Source organism: Emys orbicularis, chromosome 1 (assembly GCF_028017835.1).
Source record: "Emys orbicularis isolate rEmyOrb1 chromosome 1, rEmyOrb1.hap1, whole genome shotgun sequence".
In the NCBI taxonomy this organism is placed as follows: Eukaryota; Metazoa; Chordata; order Testudines; family Emydidae; genus Emys; species Emys orbicularis.
In genome coordinates, this window is record NC_088683.1 from 370,706,431 (window position 1) to 370,717,583 (window position 11,153).

The following is an 11,153-nucleotide window of genomic DNA, read 5'->3' on the forward strand; positions in this document are numbered from 1 at the left end:
CTGAGTGGAGCGCAGGAGCTGGTCCAAGAGGTAAATATAACAGAACCGCTTGGAAATATTGACCATAATACAATAGCATTCAACATTCCTGTGGTGGGAAGAACATCTCAACAGCCCAAGACTGGCATTTAATTTCAAAAGGGGAACTATGCAAAAATGAGGGGGTTAGTTAAACAAGTTAAAAGGTACAGTGACTAAAGTGAAATCCCTGCAAGCTGCATGGATGCTTTTTAAAGACACCATAATAGAGGCCCAACTTCAATGTATACCCCAAATTAAGAAACACACTAAAAGAACTAAAAAAGAGCCACCGTGGCTTAGCAACCATGTAAAAGAAGTAGTGACAGATAAAAAAAACTTCCTTTAAAAAGTGGAAGTCAAATCCTAGTGAGGCAAATAGAAAGGAGCATAAACACTGCCAAATTAAGTGCAAAAATGTAATAAGAACAGCCAAAGAGGAGTTTGAAGAACGGCTAGCCCAAAACTGCAAAGGTAATAACAAAATGTTTTTTAAGTACATCAGAAGCAGGAAGCCTGCTAAACAACCAGTGGGGCCCCTTGGTAATCGAGATACAAAAGGAGCGCTTAAAGACGATAAAGTAATTGCGGAGAAACTAAATGGATTCTTTGCTTCAGTCTTCACGGCTGAGGATGTTAGGGAGATTCCCAAACCTGAGCCGGCTTTTGTAGGTGACAAATCTGAGGAACTGTTACAGATTGAAGTGTCACGAGAGGAGGTTTTGGAATTAATCGATAAACTTAACATTAACAAGTCAACGGAACCAGATGGCATTCACCCAAGAGTTCTGAAAGAACTCAAATGTGAAGTTGCAGAACTATTAACTAAAGTTTGTAACCTGTCCTTTAAATCGGCTTCTGTACCCAATGACTGGAAGTTAGCTAATGTAACGCCAATATTTAAAAAGGGTCTATAGGTGATCCCAGCAATTACAGACCAGTAAGTCTAACGTCGGTACTAGGGAAATTAGTCAAACAATAGTTAAGAAAAAAATTGTCAGACACATAGAAAAACATAAACTGTTGAGCAATAGTCAACATGGTTTCTGTAAAGGGAAATCGTGTCTTACTAATCTTTTAGAGTCTTTGAAGGGGTCAATAAGCATGTGGACAAGGGGGATCCAGTGGGCATAGTGTACTTAGATTTCCAGAAAGCCTTTGACAAGGTCCCTCACCAAAGGCTCTTACGTAAATTAAGCTGTCATGGAATAAAAGGGAAGGTCCTTTCATGGATTGAGAACTGGTTAAAAGACAGGGAACAAAAGGTAGGAATTAATGGTAAATTCTCAGAATGGAGAGGGGTAACTAGTGGTGTTCCCCAAGGGTCAGTCCTCGGACCAATCTTGTTCAACTTATTCATAAATGATCTGGAGAAAGGGATAAACAGTGAGGTGGCAAAGTTTGCAGATGATACTAAACTGCTCAAGATAGTTAAGACCAAAGCAGACTGTGAAGAACTTCAAAAAGATTTCACAAAACTAAGTGATTGGGCAACAAAATGGCAAATGAAATTTAATGTGAATAAATGTTAAGTAATGCACATTGGGAAAAATAACCCCAACTATACATACAATATGATGGGGTCTAATTTAGCTACAACAAGTCAGGAAAAAGATCTTGGAGTCATCGTTTATAGTTCTCTGAAAATGTCCACGCAGTGTGCAGAGGCGGTCAAAAAAGCAAACAGGATGTTAGGAATCATTAAAAAGGGGATAGAGAATAAGACTGAGAATATATTATTGCCCTTATATAAGTCGATGGTACGCCCACATCTCGAGTACTGCATACAGATGTGGTCTCCTCATCTCAAAAAAGATATACTGGCACTAGAAAAGGTTCAGAAAAGGGCAACTAAAATGATTAGGGGTTTGGAACGGGTCCCATATGAGGAGAGATTAAAGAGGATAGGACTCGTCAGCTTGGAAAAGAGGAGACTAAGGGGGGATACGATAGAGGTATATAAAATCATGAGTGATGTGGAGAAAGTGGATAAGGAAAAGTTATTTACTTATTCCCATAATACAAGAACTAGGGGTCACCAAATGAAATTAATAGGCAGCAGGTTTAAAACAAATAAAAGGAAGTTCTTCTTCACGCAGCGCACAGTCAACTTGTGGAAATCCTTACCTGAGGAGGTTGTGAAGGCTAGCACTATAACAGCATTTAAAAGAGAACTGGATAAATTCATGGTGATTAAGTCCATTAATGGCTATTAGCCAGGATTGGTAAGAAATGGTGTCCCTAGCCTCTGTTTGTCAGAGGGTAGAGATGGATGGCAGGAGAGAGATCACTTGATCATTACCTGTTAGGTTCACTCCCTCTGGGGCATCTGGCATTGGCCACTGTCGGTAGACAGGATACTGGGCTATATGGACCTTTGGTCTGACTGGTACGTCCGTTCTTATGTTCTTATGTTCTTATGACACTATCACCCACTCCTCTTGCATTTCAGGAATCTGTCCGTTAATGGGGCAGGGGGACAGGGGCTATTACCTGACTTTTATCTCCTGGAAAGCTTGGAGGTGCTAGGGCTCCTCAGTAGAAAAATAATGAGAATTGTCCAACATGGGTAATGCATACTTTCTCCTAGCTTCATTCGAGAAGTTAGCAGAATTGTTATGCCTGAAACTTTCAAAAAACAATTCTGCTTGAAGCAGACACCCAGCATGTGAAATTTCAGTCCAAACACCTAAAATATGGCAAAGTTATAAGCAACAAAAATGAGGTCTTCTAATGGAAGGTGTCAGACAGCCTGAACTACGGGGGATGCCACAGGCACCACCTACAGTGGCTAATCCTTTTTGATTCCGATTCTTCTATGTTCTTCACTCCAATAATGTTGGTAGCAAGGAGTTCTACAGGCCAAATATGAATGATGATAGCAATTACTTTTTTCTCAATGTTTATGTACTGTGTGGTTTCCTTGATTAACAAATGTGTAGCCTTGATCAACCAATATGTACTCTCATAAAAGGATGAAATCAGGTTTATTTGACAAGACCTGTTTTGCATAAACCCTGTTGCTGACTGGCATTAAGTACATTTCTAGACTTTTTTCAAACTAATCCCATACCAGCTTTCCCATTGTTTCTTAACCTTGTCAATTCTTTTATAAATAAAACCTTTCCCTTTATTTTTAATAATTTAACACAGGAATTGAGATAAACCTTTCTAGGATTTCTCTTTTTGTTAATATACTTAATAACCTCCTTTTTCTGATCCATAGCCCTGCCAAACATGGAGTTCTCCATGATGTCTTAACATCCCTTATCAATTTTCATAACTTCAAATTTTTATTCTTGGCTATCTATTTTGCCTTTTTCCTCTTTGTTACTTATTGCTCCCCCTCCCCCAATTGCTGCCCTCACTTTACCACTGAATTGGGTGTTTACCCAAAGTTGTTCACTTTGTTGACTGTGGAATCATGATTTTCTGCTATCTAATAAACTGTTGTCAAAAAAATACCAATTTTCATTCATATTTTTTTGTCTAAATTTTTCCTCTCAATCAGTTTTGCCGACAAATTTCCTCAGCTATGTGAAATTAGTATGTGATATGCATAGGCACTAAGTGTCTATACATATTAAAGGTTGGGAACTGTCCATTTGAATGTAAATCAGTTTCATTTTTTATTTTCCTCTCCTATATCATATGCTTTCTTCTTTGTCTCTTGAGTAAACTAAAGAGTCCCGGAACTCGTTTGCGTATAGCAGCCTCCCCCATTCTCAGAGCCTGTCTTGGAAATCCATTTTATATGTGCAATATCATTAATAGATGACAAAAACTGAACACATATCCCGAACATGTTATTCTCCATCCCATATCTTAGGGATCTGAACATTCCTTTTGCTTTGTCCACTGCTGCGAATGAACAGGTGTTTCTCTTGAGCTGCTATCAATGGCACCCAAGTCTTTTCCCTGAGGTATGTTCTAGTTGGGATGTTTCTCCCAGCACATGTCTTCCCAAAAATTTTTTTTCCGATTCTCAGACTTGAATGGGGACCTCCCTACAGTACAGACTCCCTATCCTGGCTCTCATTAACCAGTGATGGAAGTAACTGCTGGTGCTCCTTAAGATTCTCCCACCACAAAGTATAGGAATTATTAAATGAGGGAGCACCACAAAATATGGATTTGAATTTAGTAGGGTCATTGTTCATAGTTATTTTCTCTGAATAATGAAAATGTCATAAATCAGTGTGTGAAGAGTGATCATTCTGCTTCTCCCATGAGAACAGCCTCCACTAGTGCCTGTACTGTCTAATATTAATGTTGTTTCTCCATTCAGACATTTCTACTGCGACCATCACCCGAGACCCTGGGAACATACAGAAAGTCAGGGGAACATACAGCACATGCAGGAGACACCCTTATGCCTCAGAGTTGGACAACTTCTCCCCTAATCCATGTCAGATTCGAACACAACCGACTTCACCAACCCCTCCACCTTCATCCTGCTGGGCATTCCTGGCCTAGAGGAAGCCCATATCTGGATCTCCATTCCCTTCTGCACTATGTACTCCATAGCCGTGTTGGGGAACTTCACTATCCTGTTCATCGTGAAGAGGGAGCCGAGCCTCCACGGGCCCATGTTTTATTTCCTCTGCATGCTGGCCATCACCGACCTGGTCATGTCCACATCCACCCTACCCAAAATGCTGAGCATCTTCTGGTTCAATTCCAGGGAGATCAGTTTCAGTGCCTGCCTCACCCAGATGTACTTTGTTCACTCCTTCTCAACGATGGAGTCTGGAATCCTCGTGGCTATGGCTTTTGATCGCTATGTGGCCATCTGCAATCCCCTGAGATATTCAACGACCCTGACAAACTCTGTTGTGGCCAAGATAGGCCTGGCCATGGTGCTGCGCAGTGGCATACTCACATTACCCTATCCCTTCCTGGCGAGGCGGTGGCCGTATTGTAGAACCAACATCATCCCCCACTCCTATTGTGGGCATATAGCTGTGGTGAATCTGGCCTGTGCTGACATCCACATCAGTAGTTACTATGGCCTGTTTAATCTTTTCTTTGAGATCGGAATGGATGTGTTTTTTATCGCCATGTCCTATACTCTGATCCTCAGGGCCATCTTCCGCCTCCCCACAAAGGATGCCCGTCTCAAAACTTTTGGGACCTGCATCTCTCATCTTTGTGCCATCTTAGCTTTGTACATCCCAGATTTATTCTCCTCTCTCACACAGCGGTTTGGCCACAATGTGCCACTGCATTTGCGTGTTCTCATTGCCAGTATGTACCTGCTTATGCCCCCCATGCTACACCCCATCATTTATGGGTTGAGGACCAAACAGATCCGGGGCAGGCTGCTCCAGCTCTTTACACATAAAGAGACCTAAATGTTTTCTCCTTGTTCTCTTGCTCTCAGATTGAGCTCTGTGTAGAGCTGGCTGGTGCATGGTGGTGGGGCCTCTTCCCTGAATCACTTACTAGACAGACAGAGAGACATTAAACCCTTCCCTGTCCTTACTGTGCTGTGTCAATGTGATGAACTGGGCAGTCAGTCTATGTACACTACACTGGGTTGCGACCTGTCTAATTGCTAATAGCTGGATCCCTGAAATCTTGCCCCATCTCTTCTGTCAAACCTCGACCCTGCTGTGTGTCTTCTCCCCAAGGTGCTGCCCCTGTCACTTGCTGCTCTCTTCCCCTCCCCTTGACAGCTGCAGCCCAGTTATCTCTAAAACAAATATGTTCTCACATCTTATGGCAAGTCACTTAATGGGCACTGCTTCGTATTAACATTTTAATGTTTATTCTTACTTTGTTACTAACACTGTGGCAAGAGAGAGACCCCGTCAGGACTCCTGGGATCTATCTCAGCTCTGGGAGGTGGGAGGGGTATAGTGGATTACAACAGGAAGCAGATACATCTGGGGTCTAAATAAAAAGATCAGAATGGCCATACTGGGTAAAACCAATGGTCCATGTAGCCCAGTAGCCTGTCTTCTAACAGTGCCCATTGCCAGGTGCTTCAGAGGGAATGAACAGAACATGGCAATCCTCATCTGATTCATGTGAACCAGCTTGGCAGAAGGGGGCAGAAGCCCTGAGCCCAGGCTGCCTCACCTTCACCTGGCAGAAGTTCAAGCCTCCAGCCCCTGTAGGAATCACCGAGGGAGGGGAAGAGCCCAGGCCACCCCGGCTGGAGCAGCAGAAGAAGCCCTCAGTTCAGGTTGGCCCAACCCCTAGCCACATACACAGAATGGAAGCAGGAGGGGAGGGATGAGAGAAGCCCTATTCATTTTTGTCCTCTCCATATTCCACTGCCGCCCAGGGATTGTCTCATTTCCCCTGTCTTTGCATGAATCTCAGGGGGCATTGCTTTAGTCTCCGCTCCCTGATACTTTATGGCTGCTCTCTTCCCTACAGCTCCCTTACCCTTTCTGGAGGTAGAGATGGGTTGCACAGCACCATCAGTACAGTCACAGCACCAGTGGTCTTCTCCCTCTTTGCCCATCTCCGTGGGCCACAGGGTCGTAACAGGGGCCATGCCAGAGGATCACCATTGGTCTACTACCCCGTCCCCCAGTGTGCTGCAGGATGAGCTTCACCGTTTTCTGGTGGACACCTGTCGTTTCAAGGGAAAGGTGAAGCTCCCTCTCCAGCGTTGGGACAACTTCCATCTTGTCCTTTTAGCCATGAGGGCTGTTTTGGAGGAGTGGAGGGGAACCGGGAGGTAGGACATCCTGGTTTACCTGTGGACCCGCAACTTCTGTGACAAGCCTTTCAGGTTCGTCAGCGATTGTTGCAAGGCCGGCTGGGGCTCCTCCTGCCCGCAAGGATCCTCCTCAGCCCTCAGAATGAAGCCAACCACCTTTTCAACATGAACACCAGAGGCTCTAGGGTGGGTCTCCACAGTTGTCAGGTGCTCTCCTTCCTTTGTGACCTAGTTTCTTTGTGATGTAGGGTACTTTGTGGTTTGCCTGCAGGAAACCCACATAGATCCAGCTGCTGAAACTAGTTGGTGGCTGGAGTGGAGGGACCAGGTATATTGTAGACACCTTAGCGCTCATTCGGCTCTGGTGGCCACCCTGTTCTCCCCTGACCTCCAGCCTGAGTACTGGGATTTACCGAGGTCATCCCCGGTCGCCTGCTGAACCTTCAGGCCTGTGTGGAGGCGCTGACGTTGAATCTGTTCAATGTCTACCCCCGAATGCAGACCCGGAGTGGGTGTGTTTCTATCAACAGGCGTCTGCCATCCTCGGCACCTTGGATCCTCACTAGTGCCTGGTCCTGGGTGGGGATTTTAATACCATCTTAGAGGACCAGAATCGCTCAGGGATTGAGAATAGCCAGGCCACTGCAGGCATCCTCAGAGAGATGGTCAATCATCACTCACTGGTGAATGTCTGGTGCAACCAACACCCGGATGACAATTACTCCTTTACCTATATCCAGGTGGAGGTTGATCGGTTGCGCCCCTCCTGGTTGGACCACATGGATGTATTTTGTTTCCATATTGCCTGGGCCCACTCCTCCAGCATTCGTCCAGCCCAGTTCTCGGCCCACCATTTATTTGTCATGATGGCCTCTTTCATCTCGGCGCTCAACTGGGGCTCCTCACCCTTTAGTTCCCCCTACACATACTCCAGAAGGTGTGGCCACGCTATTGCCTACTGCTTGGGTTTTCCTTGAATGGGTCCTACAAGAGGTTGCTCCCCATCCAAACCTCACCCGTGGACCTCTGGAATTTTTCATTGGGCTCCTGTCCCATAAGTCCCCCAACCCCCTCCCTTTTATGTCCCGCATGCTGCATGACCTGAAGCCGGTTCATTTCTGAATTCCTCCAAGGGAACAACTTTACATGCTCATCCTCCACAGACTTTACTTCCTCAGATGCCCTGATACCATATGGAGGACATAGTTCCACCTTTGGAGGGTGAGGAACCCTGGTGGTCCAGAAAGTACTCCACCCCTGTCCCATTGCCCACCAGGGCTATCGGTTGGTGGCTCCTTCATGGACCATGAGCACGGGCATGTACGTGGCCAAGTTCACTCCCATTCCAGATGCCTGCCCATTTTGCAGCATGAGGCAGACCCTGGCACATGCCTATCTGCAATGCACAAGGTTGCAGACCCTATTCCTACTCCTCCACAACTTCAACAGGAGGTTCTGGCTTCACTTTTCCCCACACCTTTTCATATATGCTACCTGCTTTAGCTCAACACACAGGATGTGGCCTCCAGGTCCCTTGTGTTACAGGTGAAATATACTCTAATATAGATCTGTAAACTTATTAATAAAACAAATAATCAAACCCATTAGCAAATAAGAAACATATAAGAAAAGATATATAGGCAAGCAAGTAGGCTAGACTATAGGCTACCACAGCTGCAGGCTGCTAATTGATAATGGCCAGGGACTTAGAAGTGATAGATAGAGGAGACACATGTGTGTATGGGTGAGTTGAAAAGAAAAGAGAGAGCTGGACCTGAGTGCACCAGGAGAGATAGATAGATAGAGAGAGAGAGAGATGGGACAAAACCCACTAGAACAGGGACTCCCTGACTCTGCCGTTCTGGGGAGCACTTTCCAAGGGAGACTCAAACTCTCTCCTTGACCCCAAACAGGCACTGTGTGTTCCAGAAACATTTCCCTCAGGGAAGCCCAGATGGATTAATACTGGAATGAGAGCACTTGGGGAAACACAGACGGCAAAGGAGGCACATTTGGGTGAAGAAAATATCTTGTGGCGCTTCCCTGGCCAGGAACACTCCCCTTCCACATCTGTGTAGAAGCTCCAGGTTTGCTGTCACAGACCCGCTCAAGCTTGTGCAGCTGGACACTCACCAGCAGCTTGTGTTTGGGGTCCACAAACAAGACCCATGTGATCTTGAGTCACAGCACTGTTCAGGCCCTGCCTCTGGCTCTGGGTCTCTAGGCCCACTCTCGGGGTGCAGCTTCCATTCTTGTGCCTCCCTTTGGGAGCAGAAATGTGCACACCAATCACCAAGGCCCTGAGGCTAGCTTTGGCTCGGCTCCTCCATACTCCCCAATTGCTTCAGCACACCCTTCCCAGAGCTCCCCCTTGAGTGCACTCTGTTTCCAGTTTCTCCTTTTTGGGTCACATGATCGCTAAACCAAACAGCTCCAGACCTTCCAAAAAGGGTTGAGTGACACAGGAAAGAGTTAAGCAACTTGCAGGTCATTGATCCAGATTCACCTTTTAGAGACAGGTTGGAAAAGTATGTAAATGGTAATTAGAACCATTCCATTCTTGATAGGCTAGAGCTTTTGTATTATTAAAGAACTGGAAGAAGTTACTGACTCTAGTAGTCAGTATTTACTGACAGCTCGTTACAGTTTAACAGTGTGACCAAAGGATTTCTGTTTAGAGCTGTATTCAGTTAATTCATACATGAAAAGGAAATATTATTAGATGGAACTTGGGTGCAATAATATCATTTTCTATACGTCTCTTTAAAGTTTCTGGTGAACTCTCTATAAACTGCTCAATGGATAATAACCTTATGTTAATCCAGGTAGTTAATTACCAGTGTTGTTTAGGAAATAGAAGGTTACTTCAAAACCCTATTGTTCACCCAAGGACTGTTGTGCTGCCCAGGAACTGTAAGCATCATCAGAGGAAGCTTGAGTCACAAATTCTGGTCTGCAGTTAAACCCTGGACCAACCTGATAATGAGTATTTCAACATAGGTCTATAATCTCTTGACTAGTTCTGAGAGAATTCTGTGGAACTCTGAAGCCAGCCATGTCTACTATGAAACTGACTTAAAAACTCTAATCATGTCTCTATGTTTAATTTTCTTTTAAACAATACTCTCTCTTTTTAAATAAATCTTAGTTTAATAAGAATGGGCTCTAAGTGAATATTTGGGTAATATCTGAAATATTCATTCATGTGGGAAGTGGTGTGCAGAACCATTTGGGATTGGTAGAGCTTTATTATATGACGAATAAGATTTTCAATAATCATCATCATACCTGACTTGGCTGTCTGGGTGGAAGCCCAAGGCTGGGTTGCTTTAAGGTAGGGGTCTCAAACATGATTTATTTCCTGCAGCCTGCCATGGGTGCCGACTCCACCGGCAGCCAACTCCCCTCACCCCCCACCCCAGCCGCCTTGACCAACTCCCCACACTCCCTCCCCCTATTCCAACCCCTTCCCGAAATCTCCACCCTGGCCCTGCCTCTTCTCCACCTCCCCCCCGAGTGCACTGCGTCCCCGCTCCTCCGCCTACCTCCCAGTGCTTCTCGCTGCCAAACAGCTGTTTGGTGGCTCTTAGGACTCTCCAGGATGGAGGGGGTGGAGCAGGGATGCAGTGCTCTGAGGGAAAAAAGCAGTGAAGAGGCGGGGCTGGGGCGGGGATTTGGGGGAAGGGGTTGCAATAGGGGCAGGGAGCAGGTGGAGTTGCGGTGAGCACTTTGGGGAAGGGGTTGGAATGGGGGCAGGGAAGGTGTGGGAAGAGGTGGGGAATGGGTGGGGCCTCATGGAAGGGGTGGAGTGGGGCGGGGCCAGTGGCAGAGTGGTTTCTTTTGTATCTTTGTATGAAAAGGTATCAGTGATGTGGCCCGCCGGCCAATGTACTAGTTCTCATGTGCCACTTGTGGTGATTTGAGTTTGAGATCCCTGCATTAAGGGAACTGTGTAAAGCATTGTGAAAACTGTTTTTTTGCTGCCTTTGTAAATCCAAGTATTAGAATAACCATCCGTTTTGGGGGTTGTAAGCCCCTTTCTTTGCAGTTTGCCCTAATTGAGAAATCTCAGAGTGAGCCCCTCTGGAACACCATTCACAGGTTGCTAAAACAATTCCTCTACTTTAGACAACAGAAGAGATATCCAGATCCAGGTAAACACAACATCCGCACACCATTTCCTTCCTCAGTGAACTTAAGGATGGCCATGTTGGGTTAGACCAAAGGTCCATCTAGCCCAGTATCCTGTCTTCCAACAGTGGCCAATTTCAGATGCTTCAGAGGGAATGAACAGAACAGATAATTATCAAGTGATCCATTCCCCATCACTCTTTCCCAGCTTCCAGCAAAGAGAGGCTAGGGACATCATCCCTGCCTATCCTGGCTAATAGTAATTGATGGACCAATCCACCATGAATTCTTCTAGTTCTTTTTGAAATATGGAATAGTCTTGGCCTTC

General features: G+C 45.5%; 1 pseudogene; it reads left to right on the top strand.

Moving 5' to 3' along the window:
- The first annotated feature begins 4,373 nt into the window (after positions 1–4,373).
- On the top strand, positions 4,374–5,372 carry LOC135885603 (olfactory receptor 52E4-like; annotated as a pseudogene).
- The last annotated feature ends 5,781 nt before the right edge of the window (positions 5,373–11,153 follow it).